General features: G+C 48.3%; 1 protein-coding gene across 2 annotated transcripts in view; it reads right to left on the reverse strand.

The window, feature by feature from the left end:
• LOC102506353 (phospholipid-transporting ATPase IB) overlaps positions 1-23,586 on the reverse strand; it is a 416,600-nt gene that overhangs the window by 237,631 nt on the left and 155,383 nt on the right. The window lies entirely within an intron of this gene.

A 23,586-nucleotide genomic window follows, 5' to 3' on the forward strand; every position in this document is an offset into this window, starting at 1 on the left:
GGGGGAGCATTTCAATATATCAAAAAACAGAAGTTTCACAAAGGCAGACAAAAGACCCAGAAATCGAAAGGAAGCCCCTGAAAAATGAGAATATGGCCACTGTGATGTAAAACATACAGACACAGCTCAACCTGGCATATTTATTCATTATAATCTCCTGGGCTGCCCTCCAGGTCTGCGTTCTGGGGGGAAGCACCCCTGGAGCAATACTGACATCTGATACTTACAGTAACCTACTCCGGCTGCAGTCAGCCGTGGATCTAGAGTTTGCAAACTCTTCCCCCTTGGAACTTTAATTACTAATGTTCTTATGACTGTGACTTATGTTCTTGTGACTGTTTCTCTCCTCTCCTTTATACTACATACATGTTATTCTTGGTGCCCCTAGAACAGGAAACTCCAAGTAAACAAGTGTTTTTTGGGAAAAGGTAACATTGCTGGCGCTTAAATGCCAAGCATTTCTCAGTTCGCACAAGGTCATCTTGAAAGCATCCAAAAGATATTAGCAAATATAAAAATAACACAAAGGATTAACTTCTGTACTCTGCTGAGCTCTTCAAAGTAAACCATTTCTCTCCATCTATCATCAGAGTAAGAATGAAATAATTTTTTCATGTTACAGAAAATATCTAATTAAACTGCCAATACCTTTTAAATCATTACTACCAGCCTTGCAAACTGACTATACTTATATATATATATATATATACACACACACACACACACACACACAAAATATAAAATTACTACCAGCCAAAGTAATTGCCTTGGTGTGATGTTTATCATCAGATGGAATTAAAGCACAGAATCATTTTTAAGATTAAAAAATGATGTTCTGATCTTTCCGGGTATCATAACTTATGACTATGAGCAAGATAACTGGTTGAAATACAAGAATACAATTTTTGGTTCACAATAAAAAAAAAATGCTTTAAGTTAATCAAGGATCCACCAAAGTCTGCTGAAATTATTCTGTCCAGACAACTGTCCTTTGCCCACTAAGTTACACTTACATGTAATCTATCACACGATAACATCAGTTACTGTTAAGAAATACATGAGTGAGCGGGAATCCTACCGCTCATTAAACTGAGGGTCAGCTACATCACAAAGTGAGCAGTGTTTCTGCTCAATCTTCCTTCTCAACAAGAGACTCTGACAATGTCAAAACAAGACGCGCTGACGGCACGATTGTGACTCAGTGATCAGGTGGCCTGGGGTCTCGTCCCAACTCCCACTCAGTGATCAGGTGGCCTGGGGTCTGGTCCCAACTCCCACTCAGTGATCAGGTGGCCTGGGGTCTCGTCCCAACTCCCACTCAGTGATCAGGTGGCCTGGGGTCTCGTCCCAACTCCCACTCAGTGATCAGGTGGCCTGGGGTCTGGTCCCAACCCCCACTCAGTGATCAGGTGGCCTGGGGTCTGGTCCCAACCCCCACTCAGTGATCAGGTGGCCTGGGGTCTCGTCCCAACTCCCACTCAGTGATCAGGTGGCCTGGGGTCTCGTCCCAACCCCCCAACTACGACCTCTGAACCTCTTTACACAGCAGTTTTCTCGTGTAAAACGGAGCGAATACTCACTTCCTAGCACTTTTGTTATGAAAACTGAGCTACTGAGTGTGACCTGCCGGGCACGTGATGAGCCCTGTACAACCCATTCCCCTTCCCATTACTATGTCTTCGCTGGGAGCTTCCCACGCCAGGCAGTGCGTCAGCGCCATCAGTGACAGTGCCTGCTTTGTCCACGTACTAACAGAAGAGTGGATAGAATCATGCCCTAGAGTAAAAGGTAAATTGACTTTGACTAAAAACTAAAGGACACTTTCTATATCTCATTCTTGATTAGTTGTGTAATTCTGAATCTCAACAAAACATCTATGTTTACTTTATCTGTGCAAACAGCCTGCCCTTTCGAATCTAGGTAGAGGAGAAAGTTCCACCCACTTTGGGAAACGCCAGCTTGGGAGCCTGGGGGGGTTCACCGGGGAACTGGGAACAGTCTGGGCAGTTCCGGAGGGTGTGCCGCCGGGCTCAGTGCACAGTGGACAGAGAACCCTCCTGGGAAACACCTCACCAAAGTGATGAGGCTGGGTCGCAGATCTGGGCCGTGGACAGTGGGCCAGTGCTGTGGGAGAGGCACGGTCTAGCCCAGGGTCCTTGACGCCCATCAGCCTCTTCCGTGGGTTTATGGAGGAAAAGGCTGAGGATACAAATCCCTGAGATGTGAAGACCTTTCCTGTGGCTTCTCCTTAAGGGGGCAGAGCACAGGTGGAGACAAGCAGAGATGGTGATATTACAAAGGGCACTTTCTCTACTGGGGCTACTTGTGGAGCATGCATGAGGACAGGCTGTCCAGCAGGAAGCAGGGAGTAAGGAGGCCTGACTATCGGCAGCTGACCACCTACTGGTATGGGAGACTCGGGTGTCCTAGGGGCCAGACCGCCAGATCACGCCTGAGCAAAGGGAATACAAATGGCAGAATCGTGCTGAGAACACTAGGCTCCTGATGTCCCCCCCGGGGCCCCAGGATCACACCCCTGCCCCTCCCTCGAAAGGAAAACAGCTGCCCTTATCTAAGTCTCAGAAGGCAGCTGCAAAGAAAAAAACAAGAACTGGTTAGAACCAACTAGGCCTAAGATGGCGGAGGAGTTGACCTCCAGTGACCTTGAGCCTCTTCCACCCACTGTCACACACTAACTCCTGAATCACGCACCCACCACGGCAGCTGGCCATCACCATGACAACAACCAGAAAAGCCAAGTGACTGAAAAGTAGTGCTGCCTGAGTTCTGGCTCCAGACCACACCCCTGTTCTGGGAGCAGTCACGACATTCCTCCCGCTCTTTCCAGCTCCCTCCCTTTTACCTCGACCCTCCTATCAAATGGTGTCTCCACCCACCCGAAAGCTGAGAGGCTGACCTGTGAACTAAGTTCCTGCTTCTCCATTCTTTGTCACTGAATGAAACCTGTGCTGTTCCAACCTCAGCATGGGTTTCATTACTGACCATGCAAATTCATGCAGAAAAAGAACCTCCCTGGCCCAGACAAGGGGGCTCAGCCTGGGCTGCTTGTGAAAACCTTAATCCCCAATGTATCTGAAGATAGGATCTCTTTGGGAGGTCACTAGGTCATGAGGGTGGGGCCCTCACAATGGGATTAGTGCCCTTATAAGAAAAGGCAGGAAGAGTTTCTTCCCTGCCCCTTCCTCCCTCCACCTTCAATTCTAATCTCCCCCTCTGGCCACGTGGGTCCACTGCAAGAAGACAGCCCCTCTGCAAACCAGGAAGTGAGCCCTCATCAGACGCTGACAGCTTGATGCTGGGCTTCCAGCCTCCACAACTACCAGGGGTAAATTCCTGTTGCTTAAGCCACCCAGTCTACGGTGCTTTTGTTACAGCAGCCCAAGCTGACTAAGACCAAAGGCCACTCCTTGGGCCTGCTGGCGATGCTGCAGTCTCCCTGGCATAGAGGATTTGGAGATGAAAAGACATATTGGCAACCATAGCACAGCACAGGCACACAGTCACTGCACAAGCACCAGACTATCACATTTATTGTCTGGAGCAAGTCTTCTGCTCTAACATGGTGACTATAGTGACAGATGCAGGCATGGACCGCAGCATAGGAGGTGAGGCTGCGAACACACGGAGGGGGTGGGTGGGGCAAGGCCAGTGGGAGAAGGTGATGCCCATGGGAGTAACCATCCGATGGCTGTGCTGAACTGCACGTTGTAGAAACATGGCGGCCGTGCTCTCCACCAGCAGCCAGAGCACCTTTACTAAACCCCACAACAGCAATAAAAGAAATTTCACGTTTATATTCCATTAACCAGTCATTTCCCCACACACTGGTCAAGAGTACAGAACGTTAACAAACACTAGTTTTCTGATGCTTAAAGGGTTCAGTTCAGCAGCGACACGAGTCAAACCCATTACAATCAGCCAAGCACGGCGCAGTCACTGCAGCGCCTGCTGAAACCCGTGCTATCCACCCCCAGAGGTCTTACCGTGCAACCAGGGTGGTAGGCCCCGAAACAAAGGAGACAGTGAAGAGCTGCTACTCCCCCGTGGGCAGGCCGCAGACGTCACTGCCATCATACCCAGGCTGCTTCGGCCCATTTCTGTGTTTGGCTGAAATTATACTAAACTGTAAATTCAATGAAGGCCGAAACTCCCTTTGCCAACGTCTGCTCATGCAAGTCCACAGCAGGTGCTCAGTAAATTTGCTGACTTCAGAAATGAATTGATGCGTCTAAGTCTTGATTCCAAACCTTCACCATACCATCTTTAAGAGATTATTTATAGGGCGTGAAGGCATCTGTCTGCACTCCTCGTGGGCTGTTCAGCCTCCCTGGTACATTTTCCTGAAAAAATGATGATTCTCGATTCTTCTTGCTCCCTGTATTCTGGCCTTGTTGCCATCAAGGTCCTCTCCATCTAACCTCCCTCCTTACCTGAACCACCCTGAACTGCTCCCTTCATCTGCTCAGAATCACAGCTTCACCTTTGAGGCTGAAAACCTCTCCCACCACTAATACCCCTCCAGACCCATCCTTCCAGCCCCGCCCTTGACGCATCTCCAGCCTCTACTTAGGTTTTACTTCCTCCGCTTTCAGTGGCCACTCAGCAAGAATCTTCGATCAAACCCAGACTGGCTTGGCTCACCACACACATGCGGCAGAATATAGGTCCCTTCTGAGCCGTTCCAGAGCAAGCCAATCGGAGGTATTACTATCACAAACAGTTCCTTATTCTCAAATGGACTATGATTCAAGAGTCTATTTGTAAGTTAGTTATTGGGCACTTAGAATCTATTTTCCCAAAGGAACGATGTTACAGATTGTGGTTGGATCCCAGGGCCCGTTAATGCCTATTAAGCCTTGTTGCTAAAATTTATACTGCGGTCTCTTATTTTAATAAAAAACCAATTACTGAAAGTTACAGTGGACTTAGCTGTTACGAGGGGCACAGGGAGTTGGGGCTGGGGGTTCATTCCCTGAAAGATATGAATATGAAACATTCGAAAATTCTTAATTAGAGCTTGCCTTGTAGGCATGAGTGTTAAAAATATATTTTCAGCCTTTCACATGTGTTCTGCAATTTTATTTTCTTTCACAGTTGAAATACACATGACTTAAAGCCAAAAGTGGGCGATGGTGTCTGAAGACGGATATCTCAGCCACGCCAGACACACGCTTTTCCCTAGACGTGCTGCACAGGGAGCTCCGCACGTCTTGTCAGTAAGGTCGGCACTCGCCCCTGTGTTTCCGGATCTTAAAGAAGATTATATACACACCAGGACAGGGCTACCCTACGAGCTCAGGGAACGGTTCTCTCTGCTGATGCACAGATCAAAGGTTTACCTGATGGACCCTGAGCACGGCTAAAGTGCAGCCCCCTCCACCCACGAGCAAGTGGGATCTGAAAGGTAGTTCTACTGTGAACCACCTTGGATTTAATAAATGAACCAGGAAAGATGACAATTTCTAGAACCTGGTTGCATTTCTACCAATCTGCAGACAGCAGGGATCTTTCCTCAAAATTAAACCATTTCAGCAGCATTGAACTCTGTCAAGGCAGGTAACCCTCTCCCCTCTTGGGAGCTTGGCAGCGTCACGAGTGATTTCTGACACATCTTAGTAGCAGCAGCTGCCTCGGCCCTCACTTTGATGCTCTGCAAATTCCAACTGGCTTGGAGCTGATGATGCTGAAAGCCAGGACGCTAGAGTTTCATGAGCGGCCACTCAACCGAATCACACTCAGCCTTCAAGTTCGAGAGAGAACTACAAACAACCTTCTCCCGAATTAACCTCGGGCGAGTGAGCATCTGAGGACCACGCTCATCCTCTAGACCACGGTGCAGAATGGGTTTGTGGTTCTCCCATCCTGCTATTCCTTGTGCTGGTCCCTCGCCACATGTCTCCTCAGCATCACACGCTCCTCTTGCACAGATCTCTCCCACTGTCCACCTCTCACGCCAGGTACCGCACTCACCTGCCACTGCCAGGTGTGTTTGTTTGCTTTTACTATCATGTTCATTTCCAGTATGATCATACCCCTTTCTTGACAACACTAATACTCCCAATGCTTTCACACTGATGGACCCTAATGGGTGTCAAAGTTTTTGTAAAACTGAGGACCAAACACCAATCATACATGCTGTGAGTCTCTCAAAATTTCAAGTTCATTAGCCAACCAGGGGGACCTCTTTTAAATGTATAACATTGCAGATTTCCTAGAACACGAATAATTTCAAGGAAGATGGGATGATACTGCACAGGCACGTAGCAAACATCCTCCAGAGATGATGTGGCCTCCTGCTCCCAGCGCCCAAGTGTCCGGCTAGTACCCTCTGGTCACCTTTTACCGCCACCCCCATCAGGCATTTCTCTACACTGGCCATCTCTACCTCCCACAGAATGTTTCTATTTCCAATAAAAAAAATGAGCTTCTCGGAATAAAGCAGCCTAATTTACTGAATTTGCACTAGCACATGAGCCTCTATAGAAGGTTTCTGGATTTGTTTTGCTTTCGTGAATCAGCTTCAATGAGTTAAAATGAACATGAAGCTGAGTGATGTTAAGCATACATCTCAATGAGTTTTGCCAAAAGTACACAAAGGGGTTTCAAGACATACAACTAAGTGAAGCGTAGTAACGCAAGTCATCCACCAGGGATGTTTCTGTGCAGGGTAGTAACAACAGTGTACGTAGGCCAGCCAAGAATCCCTCTTCCAGGTGGTCACGTGACCTCCTCTACAGTTAAGACATAAGATTTCCACCACCCCAGAATGTCCCCGCCCGCCATTCTGCAGGCAGCCCGGTCCCCTCACCCCAGCATCCAGCCGTCACTGATCGAGGGCTACAGCTCTGCCTTTTCTGGAATGCCACACAAACAGGAGTCAGAGCTCAGTCTTCCTGCCTGGCCTGCTCACTTAGCCTCGTTCTTTGAGGTCTGTCCAGTGTTCGGCACTAATCAGTAGTTTATTCCCTTCTGTTTCCAAATACGATTCCAATGTGTGGCGATGCTGTAATTTGTCCACTCACTGATTATTGTACGCTGGGGTTTTTTTTTTTCCACTTTTAGGATATTCTGAACAATTCTACTATAAACATTCACATACCAGTCTTTGTGTGGACGTATGTTTTCATTGCTCTCGGGTAGATACGTAAGGCTGGGATCAGTCTGTCATACCCTCTACAGATACATACAGAGCACGTGCAAGTTTACTTCTATGGGACTGCGAGACGGTTCTCCAAAGTGCTGGCACCACTTTGCCTTCTCGCCAGTCTCCTAGCTCTGCCCCATTTTTGCAAACACTTCCACCACTGGTCTTTTTCATTTCAGCCACTCTAATGTGTACAGGGTGCTAGACTGAGTAGTTTTAATTTGCACTTCCCAAATGACTAATGGTGTCCAATGGTTTTAGTGCTTACTGAATTAAATCAGCTTCTATCTGCTGTAATTTCAGAACACACGACTAAGAGCAGTGAGCGAATTCACAGAGGACAGAGGACACCAGGACAGCTTTCGTGTTGGGGGATGACAACCGGGTGCCTAGGCTGCCCCACGAAGCCCTCTTCAGGGCTGAGATAGCCTAGTGTTTTCCGTTTCTTCTTTCCTTTTTACATCTCACATGCCTAAAAGATCTACATTTTCCTGCAAAGGCGTCCTGGGCAGCCTTCAAGGAGAGTCAGGAAGTCAGCGCATGAGAGAAACCCAGCAGCAGCTGCTCGTGAACAAGTGTCATTTAAAAGAAAGAGACCATTTATTCACTTAGGCTTCAGGGTCTCGAAAGTTTGAAAACTATCAATCACCACTGTTTATCGAAAGAAAATGTGACCAACAGTTGTGACAGAGCTCAAATCACAGAGGCTAAAAAAATCCGGTGAAAAGACGTACTTTCTTTCACTTCTCAAAAGATATTAAATAGCAAACGTAATACGCTTAATTTATTTTCTTCCAAAAAACTAGATTTTTTATTTCAGTACCAGGAACCCTTGTACAGGCTAAACAAATATGTTCTTGAACCGCTGGGTATAAGAAGATATCAAAAATAACTTATATGCCTGAGAAGGCACTTGCTCTTTGACCCTTGACTACAGATCACTCTGCAGTTTATTGGGATGTGGAATTCTTCTTAGAGAAGATCACCCTTTCTCTTTAAGCAATGATTTCAAAGCATGAGCTTCCCGCAGGAGGAACGTGGAATCAGCACTTGTGAGCAATCACTCAGCCGTGTATAAACTGACCCTCTGGAATTCCACGAACAGTTGCTGGTCACACATCTGTCCAGATCGAAGTCTCTGTATATTTTGAGGACACGATGAATCACATTTCAAATTGTCACATGAAGATGAAAAGGAAGGTATGTATGTATGTATATGACTGAAACATGATGTTGTACACCAGAAACTGACACACTGTAAATTAACTACACTTCAACTAAAAAAAGGGTTAAAAAAATAAGACAAAGTAAAATAATCACATTAACCAGGAATAATTTTACTGTGAGCATAACCATCTTAGCTTAGTTACTTAATTTCCTGACCTCTGAAGATTTAAACTGGTACCTTTTCACAGATCTACAGAACAGTCATTGCGCTTAGTATTTCTAAGGTTACCTTGATTCTTGGAGGAATTAGAAAGAGCCCAAACCAAACACCATGGTGATCGAGTTTAGAAATTTAACAAGAAAGTACTGCAGAGAAAGTTGCTAGGGAGTTTTTAATGAACCCTGTGAGTATGGCAGGCACACCTGGGCAAAGGAAGACGAGTGCTGTTATCTCCCACCAAAAGATGAAACACCAACTGCAAACTGAAGACGTACATGGCTTCCCAGTGACAAAGGCTAATATCTGCTATGTCATCACAGGAAGCACATCGTTGTAGCACAAAGTCTTCTCAATTCTTGAACTACTTACTTGCTATATGATAAATCAGTTTCTTCATAAACACTCACAAACTTTTGAAATAAACCTCATGGATTCCGCGTAAGGAAATGAACATCATAACATCAACTGGTTAATTTCCTGACGTTGGGGATTTAAGCTTTTATCATTAATATTTCAATAATACAGCCATTGCACTTAATACTTCTAAAGGCATCTTGACTCCTAGAGGAATTATAATGTGTCCAGACTATGTTTAGACTTGTGTAAACAAAAACAGTAAAAAAAAAAAAAATCTGAAAGAGAAATGGTGAAGGCAGATCATATAAAAAATTCCAAATGCACATGTGGCAGCTGCAGGCTGTGCAGAGACAGAGAAGACTGCGGCCACGGGAAGAAAATGGGACTGTGAGCGCCCACCCACTGTCCACTAAAACCGAAGCACAGGACCCGGAGAGCTGAGACAGGCTGCCACCCCAGGCTCCCCGGCTGCAGCTGGTCCCCACATACACACACTGGCCCAGTTCCGGAAAGAGCCTGCCAACGGGGCCTCCTCAGTTTTCCCTGAATCGGCAGGCGACGGGGAGGCTGAGTGTTTGGTGAGAGGAGAGAACAGCTGCACACAAATCCTCCACAGCATTAAGAGAACATCTCATGTCTCTGTGGACCCCTGTTGGCGCCCTGAAAACTAGGAAGACTTTCTGAATGACAGTCTCCAGTTGGTAAAGTCAGGGGGCACACTCTCTGATGTGTACATTTTAAAAATAAATAAATAAAACCAAATAAGTAAAAAATACCAGAGAAGTCTCATTTCCGCAGGAGACTCCACACTGATGACAGGTGCACCTGGGCACCTGACAGGGCGGTGAACCCATCACCAGCCGGGGAAGGCGGAGGTGGGCTCTAAGGCAGACTGGGACCCTCCCCACCTGTCCCTTCTCTACACAGACCAGCAAGGACTCGAGGTCATGGGACAGAAGTTTACACTGCAATATAGAGCCGGGTAAAAAAATCCTTTACATCACCTTAAGCCATCAAGAGTCTATTAGTTACAGAAGCTTCAAGGGGTAGAGAGGCCCAGAGAGAAAGAAAAAGTGACACAGACAAGGGCCCACTCCAGCCAAAGATGACTGCATGGGCATGGCCAGGAGCAGGCCCGCAGGCCTGGAAGGCACGGTGACCCCCAGGCGTTAGGCGTCAGGGCGGGCCGGGGAGGGGAGGCTGGAAGCATTAGAATTCCCTCCCAGAGCCTGCGGGGAGCCAGCACAGGTTTCTACGTACAAAAATACCACCCAGATGATCACATGTGGAAAATGGAGTGGACGAGCACACAGACCTGCTGAGGGGCTTCAGATGCTCAGGGTCTCACGTCCTCTGGGAAAATGGAGACAAGACCAAGAAATAGCACTTAAGAAAAAGGACACATAGTGAGTGGTCAGAGGACAAGAGAGAGCCGGAGATAAGTGTAAGCTTCCAGCTGGGGGTGGGGGGGATGAAGTGGGAAGCCCCATGAAAAGACCAGCAGGACCCACAGGCAGGGCCACTACTTTCCTGCCAGCGCCATCCAGTTCCCTGGCCCGGCAGCGTTATCTCACTTTTTGCTTCTGTAAAACAACTTGCTTCTAGGAAACTGGAACTTATCCCTAAGATTCTATTGGTTCCCTAAGCTCACTCCTGATTGGTCCATTTCTAAAAAGCTCATTCCTGACTAGTCCACTTTGTTACACCTTGTTTGCATATGATGTTGCAAAGTCTGGACTGGCAGCCTATAAAAGCCTGTGTAAACCTACAGAGGAGGTCCAGAGCTTGGAGCGTTAACTCCTCTGGGCCCGCTGGCATAATAAACCTGAGTTCTCCAACCCTCAGAGTGCTGCTTGGTCTCACCAGGATCCAGGTTGCTGTCACACTGAGCTGTAACACACTTTGCTGCAACAGGGAGTGGACAGGGCCCATCCCTGGGGAGAGGAACAGGAGGACAGGGGGTGGGGTGCATAGCCAGGGACTAGGGGACAGAAGAGAGTGGAGTGTGACTTTGTGGAAGAGAGAGTTGGGTCTTTGGTTTAAGAGGGACCTACTGTTCCCTGGGAGACCATGGTGGGCAGGCCGGCTGGGATGCTCAGGGACCAGGGAGCCTCTCTGGCACTGCTCTGGGGCCACTGCCTCTCAGAAGCCACCCCGGCCACTGCGCTGGTTCCGCCAGCAAAGTTCTGACGGAACATCCACAGCTGGTTCTTGGTGGACTGTGCACCCTCTCCATCAATGCTTGCCGGAGAGCGGAGACAGAAATCATTGGGTAGTTTTCTTGCTGCTCCTTCTAGGTGAGCAGAGCAAACCTAGCACTCAGCCTGCAGCAGGATGACAAAGCGCGGCCTCCCCGAGCCTCCACCCACCAGAACCACCACTCCCATCCCAAGAATCACCCTGCTCATGCTGGCCCCTCCACGCATCACCCCCCATCTTGGGACAAGGGCCCTCGATGGCAGTGTTTAAAGTCCTGGTGACGTCAGCTCAGCGGACCACCCACACGTTCGGAGAGCAAGTGAGGAACGCGACTGAGACACGGCCAGGACCCCAGGCCCAACTCCCCCGGGGACCGGACGGTCAGCTGGCCGATGGGTGTGAGGCACGTTCATGGTGTGGGTGCTGGGGTCAGGGGGCAGGGGTCCCCCAGAGCCTGGACACCAGGGACCTCAGTCGTGAAAACACACTGACTTATGGGTGGAACGACAACAGCTTACGCTTATCTGGACAAAATGTTCTGACAGAAGATCTGAGTGGCCAAGAAACACAATCGATAGTTTGATTTTAGGTTAGTTATGCATCAAACCTTAAAAAAATGTAATAGAAAAAAAATCCCCAAACCGAACTTTTTTAGCCCAAATGTTAAAACCAGGAGATTTCACATGAAAACCCTGACTTCCAGTTGCTCCTGGAAACCTACACTATCTGGGAGCCCTGGGCCCATGTTCCCGCCCAGCCAGCGCCAGCTGCACCTGACGGACACAGCTGGCCGTGCCGTCTCCCCGCCCTGCCCACCCTCCCTGCCCCCCATGACCTGGCACCAGTAGCCCTGCTCCTGGGCAGTGCTGCTCTGTCCTCCCACCCCCTCGCCCCTGGAAGTGGGAATCACATGACTAGGGCCGGCCATGGCTCCCTGTCTGGGGGCGCTGATCTACCTCAAACACTCCCAGCACGTTCCTGGCCCCACAGGCCCGAGCCGGGCCCTCTCATCTTAAGGAGCACTGTCTTCTTTCATCTCTAGGAGGATGAGACTGGCACAGAGACGGGCCCCCACGAGGGCGCTGCCCGGCTTCTGTCCTGGGCTGTCGTGTCTGGATGAGGTGCCAGATTCCTTATTCCCCCTAAGTGATGAAGGTTTACCCCCTAAAATTAAACTGGTAATTCTGGGGGAACGTACAAATTCCAAGATTTAAAACTCCCAAAGGATCCAGAGGAATGAATGTTTCCTGAAGTTTCTTAAATAGCTTTCTGCAGAGACGTCACCCCTAACACTTATACACACACACACACACACACACACACACACAGATTTCCAGATGGCCAGCATTTCTATTGGGAAAAATAAAATGTCAGCTTAACTATTTAAAACTTTGAATAAGGTGGCATTTTCAGTGTGGTTAGTAACTTCTCATGTGCCTATGAGAGCTTCTTTCTTTGTATACATATTTGAGGGGGAGGGGTCCCAAGCCTCAGTACTAAAAGCTTGAGAGAAGAGATGAAAAGTTATTCTGAGAAAAATATATACATATATCCTATATATTATATATACTACATATATAATATATAAAGTATAATATATAAAATATTTATATACTATATATACACTATGTATTATATACCAAATGTTCACATATATATATATCAGAAACCATTTTTGTAAACCTTAATAAACTCTATTCAACAAACACTATGCTGTTACTCATAGGTGATGCTCAAAGAAAGTACTGGGGATAAATACTTCTCACCTCCCCATCTTCAGGAAACTCACTTCCTACCAGGGACACAGGAATGAAAATAAAACAGAGTAAGTGCATTTAAAGCAGCCAAGACATGGAAGCAAACTAAATGTCCATCCACAGATGACTGGATAAAGAAGCTGTGGTGTTTATATGATGGAATACCATTTAGCCATAAAAAAGAAGGAAATAACGTCATTTGCAGCAACATGGATGGACCTGGAGATCGTCATACTAAGTGAAGTAAGCCAGAAAGAGAAAGAAAAATACCATGTGGTATCACATATATGTGGAATCTAAAAAAATTACACAAATGAACTTATTTACAAAACAGAAAGACTCATAAACATAGAAAACAAACTTACGGTCACTAGCGGGGAAGAAAGGGGGAGGGATAAATGGGGAGTTTGGGATTTGCAGATACACACAACTATATATAAAATAGATACACAACAAAGTCCTACTGTAGAGCACAGGGAACTCTATTCAATACCTTGTAATGAGATGGGAAGCGCCATGAAAAAGATCGGCAGGACCCCCAGACAGAGCCACTCTCTCCTGCTGGTACCATCCACTTCCCTGGCCCAGTGGCATTACCTCGCTTTTTAAACTCTGAAATGGCTTACTTCTAGGAAAGTGGAACTTACCCCTAAGATTCTATTGGTTCCCTGAGCTAACTCCTGACTGGTCCATTTGTAGGGCTTCATTTGAATGGAGCTCACTCCTGATTGGTCCATTTCCCTCACTCCTGATTGGTCCATTTCCCTCACTCCTGATTGGCCCATTTCCCTCACTCCTGATTGGTCCATTTCTACAAAGTTTGTTCCTAATTAGTCACCTTTGTTATACCTCATTTGCATATGATGTTACAAAATGTTGCAAAGTCTAGACTGGTAGCCTATAAAAGGCTGTATAAACCTACAGACAGGGTCCACAGCTTCGAGTACTAACTCCTCTGGGCCTGCTGGCATAATAAACCTGAGTTCTCCAACCCTCTGAATGCTGCTTGGTCTCTCGCCCGGATCCAGGTTGCTGTCACAATTGAGCTATAACACTGAGCTGTAAATAACACTGAGCTGTAACACACTTTGCTGCAACAGTAATAGCCTATAATGAAAAAGAATATGAAAAGGAATATATATAGATGTGTATATCTGAAACACTATACTGTACACCAGAAATTAACACAACATTGTAAACCGACTACACTTCAATTAAAAAAAAAACAGGATAAGTGCTACAATAGAAGGCTGTGAAAAGAAGAAGAATGTAATAAATGAAAGAGAGAGGCAAGGAGCAAGAGAAAACTACTAAAATTAACAGAGCTTAGTTTATAATTGTCAACCTTAAAAGAGAAGTAAAAGAGGAAGATGTAATACCAGAAAATGTAGCGGAGGTCAGGGATGGACAAAGAAAGCTCCGGCAAAGAAGCATCAAGCCTGCAAAGGAACTGCAGCTGGACACCTGTTCTCACCTGTCAGCATCTGGGCAGGACCCTAGACAAGCTCTGGAGAGCTGGGCTTGGGGCTAGAGGGAAAGGCCTTGGGTGGAGAAAGGTGAATTTCTGAATCATGTAAGAAAAATGATTCAGGGCTCAGTCCAAGGAGCTCTGTTCCACACACACGGCGAGGCCTGCCTGGGGAGATGCCGCAGTTGAAGACATTTCAGGACAGAACCACAGGGCTGGATAGCAACGTGAGGCCAGGGGAGGGGCTGTTAACCTCAACAACAGCTGGATGGCCCTGGTGGAGGTGGAGAAGGCTGGAGGGAGGAGGAAAGCGGAGGAAGAGCAGACAAGGAGTTCAATTTTTGAGCATATTCATTAAACACAACACAACCTTCTCAGATGTAGCTTGAAGCCTAATAAACTTCTCCAAGACAACTCTTAAAGATTTGAGTTATCCCTGAATTTAATAAGCCCACAGACTCACAAGGGTGCAGATTCGCTATGTATCTATGCTACAGGTTATATTTTATACCCTGGAACAGAAGAAAAAATTACAAACACCAGAAATAAGTGGGAAATGATGATTTGCAGGAGACCAGAGTGTCCCTAATGCTTGAAACTATGTAGAGAAGGGAAAAAAAGAGAAGCAGCTCTGTTTTCCAGACTCACGTGTAACAGGTTCTAAATCCAGTACAGATCTGACCTTTGCTTTAAATAGATTTTCTCAGAGAGTAGGGAAGAAAACATTGATTCATCCAAGACTCCAGAACGACCTACTGTTCACGTTACTTGAAATAATGTCTGCTTTAAATCAGAATTCTTGAGACACAGAAATAAATATACCAAGAGGTCTCTAATTCTATGCTTTCGCCTGCTGATTATTTTCATTCACAACAGTGGACGAACTCGATACAGCCTTTCCAGAAGAAGGCCCACGACCACAGAGCAGAACACACGGGGGTGTCAATCAGGTCGCAGGCGCCCAGGCTCTGGCTTCAGCTCAGCCAACATCAACACGTTCAAGAGGAGTGTGTGAAACGGAGAGGGCTTCTCAGGCGTTCCAAGGCCTGTGTTAATTTAGTGACATTTGGGTACAGGGGAAACCCAGGAGCAAAAATGTTTCCAGGAAGATCGAAAAAGGTGAAGCCAGAATCATTCAATATCAGAACTATTCACTCACTAAACATGAAACATACATGCTTTCTACTCTGCTCCGCTCAGCCACTAAGATCAGTGTTACCAATTTAAGGGCTAATTAGGTGGTTAAAACATAATCCTGGCCCTAAGCCTTCTTACTTGATTCTTTAGCAGTTTTACTTCCTCTCAAGAATTTTGAGTGTTCCGGTGTTCATTTTAAACCATTGTCAGAAAACAGTGGGCGAGACAAATACGAATGCAGCTGACCCTTGAATGACACGGGTTTTGGGTGGGTCCACTCACATGCAGATTTTTTGCAGTAAATAAAGTGCCTGCATTTTCATTTTACAGACTTTTAACTAGGTATGGGGGAAAGTTTGTGTTTGATCACAATATGTGAGATCAAAAGAACTAGTGTTTACGACCTGATTCTACCCAAAATGTTTCCACTATCAGCCCTTGGATGAATCAGCAATTCCTTTGTTTTAGAGATCAAGATAGGATACGGATTTTCAACAGCACAGGGCTGGGTGCCCCCTAACCCCTGCTTTGCTCAAGGGTCAACTGAATAAATCTAATAGAAGTCTGCCTCACTGTCTGTTTGCTTCTGTTTGGGGAAGAATTTGAAAATGCTCTTTGGATACCATGTAGATAAATGACCTCAGGGCACCAGGCAGGTAATAAAGGTATGACAGTGACATTAAGGAGTGGTGGGGTCTGTGGCCAACAGGAAAGGGCCTGTCCCACCCAACAGTATGCACGCAGAAGTACACATTAAATCCAGCAGAAGTGCATTACTCTTCTCCCAAATTAAGCATGTTGAGAATCTTATACATCTAGAAGACATACAACCCAAAGGACCAACCACAGCCCAGAGAAAGGGCTGACTCGGAGAATGAGTAGAAATTGCTCACCCACACTCTCCACCAGAACCTCACCTTGGATGCGGCAGCTGCCACAGCTTCACATCCAAGGGCAGCACATTCACGCAGCCTCCCTCCTCGCGGGCTTCCTCGTCTGTTTACCCTGCGCACCGTTACTAAAATCACCTCACACTGTGGTACTAGCACACCCTCTCTCTGCTCATGGTCTGTCTCTGTGTCCTATTCAATGTCAGTAGAGATCAACTGCATGTTTGGCTTCTGTTCGTTGCCTGGTTTCCATTAGTAGGAATCTTTCAAACGACCACAGTCTCTCTCTAGCTGCACTTAGAATGTATTCTTTAAAATCCAAAGTGAGACTATTAGGTATAAGGGAGTCGCTGATACACGGGAAAACAGCCAGAAGACAGTGGCCTGGACAGCAGGCCGGTGAGAGCACCGCCTCATAGTCCTTAAGTCACCATCCACCAAGGGGGGAAGGCTTCATCGCTGCTCTAAGCCAACACACACATGTGCATCCTCAGAGCAGGCCTCAAAGCCCAGGGACTCGGGGGACACAGCCTGCAGCCCAGAACCCGCCGAGTTCAACAATCCTTGGGGTGTAACACGATCGGTCTCCCTGCAGAAACTCTCCGGAGGGTGCCTTTCTGAAGGACGTGAGCAGCGGGCATGGCCCCTCCCCAGCAGTGCACCCCACAGACAGAAAGCAACCCCACTAAAGAAGGGGGGAAGCACACGTGGATGAGTTGTAAGGGTTTTCACGGCAGATGGAGAAAACTGGGGCCAAGTAAAGCAGCAACACAACTAAGGGCAACAGCAGTCGAGAAGCGGGCCGGGCGGGCCAGCCTCTCCGTCCGGTCACATTCCTCAGAACTCAAGGTTCTGGACAAGGGGTGGAGGGAGGGTCCAGGGAACCACAGAACCCACAAGGGAGGGCAGAAGCTGAGGAAGACAGACTTGGGAAAGCAGTGCGGCTGCTGAGAGCAGCTCTTCCCCGAAGCTTCCTACACCTTCACTAAAACCGCAATGGCACTTCTTACTTGAGCAGTCTAAATGACAAAGAACAGTAATCACAGTTTGTTTTTTTCCCAAATCCAGCTTTCCTTCGGGTGTCGTTATGCCCAGAGAGCCCTGCGCAGAGACTGACATGCACTTGACATGTTTTTCTTGTGCACTTCAGCCAAGGACCAGAGTGCTCTTTTGGCCTGGATCATGGTCAGGTGTCTTCACTTGGTCGGGACTCACCCTCCGACCAGGGAGAGGGCCATCCAGACCACGTCCCCAGGGGCAGCCCAAAGCTCTCCTCTGCTCCTCTCCATTCTAAGAGGACACAGAACGGAACAGACCACTGGGGTTCTCCTTGTCTCCCTGACAGATCACTGTTTTCACACATTTTCAGCAAGTAAATCACTTTGAAGTGTTCTCAAAGGGCCGGGGGCATTGTTTTAGTAAGGGGAGGAGTGGGGGGGAGAAGGAATGAAACGGCTGTGTCTACGGCGGGGAAGCAGGCCTGTCCACACTGCCTACCGGTGCACATCTCCTTTCCCCTGGGGAGAAACAGCCGCTCCTGGAACTGCCCTGGAAACAACGAGAAGGGCTCCCTGCTGGCCTCCTTCCCCTGCCCTGTACGGAACAGAGGGGCCACTGCCCAAGCCAACGGCCGCCAGCATGTGCTGCTGTCCCCAGCACCACACACCAGTCAATCTCCGGAAGAATCACGAGTGTGGAGACGTTAAAGGAAACACCATTTCACTCCGCAGCCAATATGGGAAGAACCTTCTAAAACCATCGGCACCGAGCCCAGGCTCACCTTCCAATGCAGCTCCGGGAAAACAGATTAAAGACGCTGGTTCTCCTGCATCTGGGACCACAGGGGACAAAGGTGACGAAACTGCGGGGCCTCTTGCCACCCCCAGGCCCTCGATTTTGGTTCATCCAGCTGCCTGGACTCAGACCTTTGTTATTTTTTTCTGAAAACAGTTTCCTAACCTTCAAAGACTCTTTTCTCCAGAAAGCCAGTCTAGAATTCCCAGTTTTCCCGGAGGCTGTTGCAAAAGGAATCAGTCACTTCAAATCCAACTGTTTCCCTCTCGTCAGAAAAATGTCCCGAGGCTGGTCGACGGCACCGTCTGAGGCGACAATCACCAGTGAGCCGTCCGCACGGTGGACCCATCAGACCGGAAGACCTCAGTCCTACACTGACGCACGGAGACCCTGTCATAAAACCTGTGAAGGAAACCCACCGCCCACAAACCCACACGCCGGGACTCCCAAGGCCCTGACGGCAGAGACGGGCAGGCCGTGAAGGGAAACGATGGCTTTGCGATGCTGGAGGAAGCCCCTTACCTTCCTTTCAGAGAGCCGGGCGCAGAGCGCTTCTCGGGCCGCGGCCGCGGGCGGCCCTCGCCCCCGCCTGGAGCTGCCGGCGCGCCGCGTTCCTCCCCGCCTCCCACACCCGAGCCTGGCGCGCGGGTCCGCGGCTCGCGGGGCCTTGGCCTCCGTCCCTTGAGCCGCTACCCCTTCCCGGGCTGCCACAGGGAGCCCCGGCGGGGCGCAGACAATGGAAGAGCACTCTCGCGGTTCTCGGGGCTGGATGTCTGAACGCAAGGTGTCAGCAGGGCCGCGGCCCCTCAACACCCCGAAGGGGACGCCTCCCAGCCCTCCTACCTGCCGCGGGAGCCGGCAGCCAGGAGCCGCGGCCGCACGCGCTCCAGCCTCCGCGCACGCGCTCCAGCCCCCGCCCGCGCTGGGCACGAGCGCACGCGCTCCTCTCTTCTCGCGAGGACACGGCCCCGCCCGGTCCCCCTCTCCAGCGGGACCGCGTTTCAACTGATGGCATCGGCAGGGCCCCTGCTTCCAGCTCCTGCCTGTCCTAATCCCCGTGACCGTCTGTATTTCTGCTTTTCCTAATCCACACTCTGTTCTGAACCCACACAATCCATCTGTAGAGCCTCAGAGGAGCACGGCACTAACAGTATCAACTGGTCTCATTTCATGTCCCTTGACGGCGACTCTGCCCCAGTCCTCTCCGGACCTTCCCTCACAATCACCACCTGAGATCCAGAGCCTTCGTTCATCCCGAAGGAAATGTGCAAACACTTAACTGCGGGCTACTAGGCATTTAACTTAGGTTCAAGATCCCATGGTCCCCGAGATGAACATAACCGCCCGCCCGGACTTGAGAGCGCGTCGGGGACCTGAACACGCAGGCGGTGCAGCACTCAGCGCGGTGAGTGATGCAGGCCAGGCAGCAGAGGAGCGACACGCGCGCCCAGGAATCCCGGGCCCCAGGGTAAGAGGAGTGGCATCGTCTCCCCAGGAGTCGGTCCCTGGCCTCTCTTTGGTGACAGCGTTTGATTCCAAATTCGCCAACTCGGCTTCTGGTGGTTGGGACCCAACCCCAGCCTGGATTTCCCCCTGTGCTTACAACAAGGCATCTCCTCCCACCAGCTGAATGTTCCCAGAGCGCCTGGAACCCAGCAAGCCTATGGCAAAGGCCTTCGTCAGCGTCCAGTCCTTCCCAGCACGGCTGTTGGATACCAGTTCATTTCACCGCCATGCTCTCAGTCACTCAAACTAGAATCCTGGTATCTTCCCTGACCCTTCCCTCTCTTTCGTCCCCCCATGGCTTAACTGATTTCCAAGTGCAACTTTAAAATTCTGACTCGAGAACTATCCACCGTTGTCTACTTTTTTCCACTACCAGAGCCGGGCCGTGACTCATGTCCTCATTCATTCACTGTGATTATTGCAAAGACATCTTCACCGGGCTCCCTCCTCCAGTTTCCACCCCTGCAATCCAACTTATGGACAACGTGCATTTTCACAGCGTTTTACAGCTTATAAAACGCTCCCACGTGAATCTCTTCTCATGCCCACATCGGCCAGCCTGCGGCGGTGGAGAGAGCAAGTATCATTCTCTTTTGTGAAGAGGAAATGGCCCAGGAGAGTCAGTGACCTGCGCAAGGTCCCAGAGCAAGGGGAGGCAGAGAGAGAACTCTACCCCGGCTTGGATTCTAGGGACAGAGCCCCACAGCCACACTGCTGCCACTGACATCATCCCAAAGAATACTTCTGATTCCAGGTCATGCAGAAAACACCTGCCCAAGAGCCAGCCACCACCTGGCAGCCGTCTTCCAGGGACTCGGGTCCAGCAGCCCTGCCCTCCGGCCACAGAAGCAGCCCGCCCCCAGGCACTGCATCCAGACCAGAGCCAGCGCCCGCAGGGAAATGCCAAGGCTCAACCAGCAACCACCGCTTTGGAACTTTGGATCTGGGTAATTCGGTGAGCTCGGCAGCTTCCCGGGGGCTTAACTCCATCAGCTCAACAATACTCCTGGCCACATCCTCCACCAGCCGCCGGCCCGATCACTAAGCACCCTCTGTTCTTCTCCCCAACCTCCTCCATCACTGCTAAAATTACCACCCAGGCGTGGACGTCTACGTAGCATGATACTCCGTGACGACAGTACGGTGAGCCCAACCTTACACAGCCAGCAAATGACTGACAGCAGTTCACCAGTCATAGGTGCTGTGCGGGTATGAGGGGCACAGGGCTGAAGGCCAGTTCCTGCCACCTCGCACTCCGCGTGCCTCTCCGACCGCATCCACCGCATCCCAGCACACCTGAGCTGCCCTAGGTCATCTCCCATCCATTCCTCTTTAAATGTCCAGCATTCCTGCATACGGTCATCACCAAAATCTGCCACTCTCTGAAGATACCACTTGCCCTGTACCCTCTGTGGAATTTTCTGTGTCCTTCCCCCTCCCTCCCTCCCTCCTGGGCACCGATCATCGCCACGGTGCTCCTTCCAGGATCTCTGGACCACTCCCACTCCCATCAGCATCTCTCTTCCCTCTGAAGCACACGTTATCCACCAGCATCCTTGTTCCCACCCTCTTGGCAGTTATTGGATGAACTCTTTCCCGTTCTCTGAGGACAGAGCAGATTGAAGATAGTTGAACTCAAATGTAAACTAGGGACCATGAGAAGACACTTTCCTATATTAAACCCTAACAAGGAACGAAAAACAAGGAATCCATCTCTCCTGTTGCCCCTTCCTCCTTTACGCTCAACCAGACCGAGCCGTTCTATGCCTCCTAGACTCATCTGCACACTCGCACTTTTCCCCAGAACCATCCTCTACCACTTCCTGTCTGTTGGAGTACCCTTCACTCTTGAAAAAGGAATGTAAGGCCCCTCCTCTTCCACCAGGTCTCCTGTGAGCCCCAGCCCAGGGATTTTCCTGACCACCTTCTAATAAGTCATATTCAATCTGTACAGAGAGCAAGACTGTGGTGGGGGTTAGAAGCCAGGCTGGGGAGTTTACGTGTAAAGTCTTTAAAAAACAGAGAACTGTTATGAATGTTAGACCAGCATCACTTCAGTAGAACTTTCTGTGATGATGGAAATGCTCCTCTCTACTATCCACGTGTGGTAAGTGACCACCTGATATGCAGCCAGAGCAACAAGGTTACTAACATTTCCATTTCATTTAACTTAATTTAAACCACCACATGTGGCTGGTGGCAACTGGCATGGGAAGCAGATTTCTAGACTAAGTTGATGCCATGGTAGAAGAGTTTTTAAAAACATGAGTCTCACCAGAAGAAAACTCTAATTCAAAAAAGATACATGCAGCCCACTATTCATAGCAGCACTATTTACAATAGCAAAGACACAAAAACAACCCAAATGTCCATGTGGTATATCTATACAATGGAATACTACTCAGTCATAAAAAAGAATGAAATAATGCCATTTGCAGCAACACGGATGGACCTAGAGATTATCATACAAAGTGAATTAAGTCAGACAGAAAAAGACAGATATCATATGATATCACTTATATGTGGAAATCTATGTACGTGACACAAATGAATTTACTTACAGACTCACAGACATAGAGAACAAACTTATGTTTACCAGGGGGGGAAATGGGGGTAGGGATAAATTAGGAGTTTGGGATTAGCAGATACAAACTACTACATATAAAACAGATACACAACAAGGTCCTACTATAGAGTGCAGGGAATTATATGCAATACCTTGTAATAGCCTATAATGAAAAGCACACAACAAAGAACATATATGTGTGTACAGTAGAATCACTATGCTGTACACCAGAAGCTAACACAACATTATAAATCAACTATACTTCAATAAAAAAGAACTAAAACATTACAAATACAGTTGAAACTGTGTCTCTCCCCCCACAAAAAAATTAAAATTAAAAAAAATTAAAAGATGAGTCTGACCCAACAGATACTGGGCTGGGAGCTCACAAGGGAAACTAGCCAGGAGCCCCTGGAAGTGATCCGGGCAGGTTTCTCTTTGTCTAGAAAGGAGTAGAAAGAGAGGACGCTGCCCCATCACCGAGGCACTTGGAAAAGAAAAACGAAAAAAAGGAGTAGGATGTTTCCTAAATCCCTCCCCAAACACAAGACTACAGGAGAGAAGATGCTTTCCTGTTTGGGAGTCTGGTCAGATTGGGTTTCCTACTGAATGGCTCTGCCAGTAAGAGGTTTTTGAGCCCCCTACTAAAGAGTTCATTGTTCTGTCAAGTCAAATACAAAATAACTATTTTCTAGAAAGAGTATATATATATATGATGTCAAATAATCACGTAATAGGTTATCTATGTTTTCCTTTCCACTTTGACAAAATTCAACCTTTTCATTTTGGCACACATAAAAACATCTATTTCTGGTGAAGCGTGGGGAGTCTGGGTAGACGCAGTGAGGTGTTCCAATTACTCACACAGGATAAACTGTGTTTCTAGGGAAACAATCAGACTGTCCTGAGGTAGCGCTCACATGTGGCCTCCAGCCCAGATGAGATCTCACACTCTGAACAGAGCCCTGAAATGACTTCTTTCCTTGCCACCCTCCACCTCGCACAGAGGTCTGTACTTCTCCGGGATGACAGCTTTGGGGAAGAGCCCCTGAGTTTGCAAATGCAGAAATATCTAAGCCAGACGGGAAAAAACAACCCAGCTCACCCTTTCCCAGATACCTGTGAACATTCAGGACACCCTAAGGCATCTATGCCCAAGCTCTCAAGTTGGGAACATACTCCTTAATTTGAAATTTCAATCCTCTGATTTGTACTCCCAATCACATCATGAACTTCCAACCATTATCCACCTGTCAGAACACGTATCCTCCAAGACACCGATTTTTCAAGTAAATAAACAACCACATGAATAAATAATGTAATTATATTAATTTAATTTATGTATCATATCACAGGGAGG

Source organism: Camelus ferus, chromosome 14 (genome assembly GCF_009834535.1).
Source record: "Camelus ferus isolate YT-003-E chromosome 14, BCGSAC_Cfer_1.0, whole genome shotgun sequence".
NCBI lineage: Eukaryota > Metazoa > Chordata > Mammalia > Artiodactyla > Camelidae > Camelus > Camelus ferus.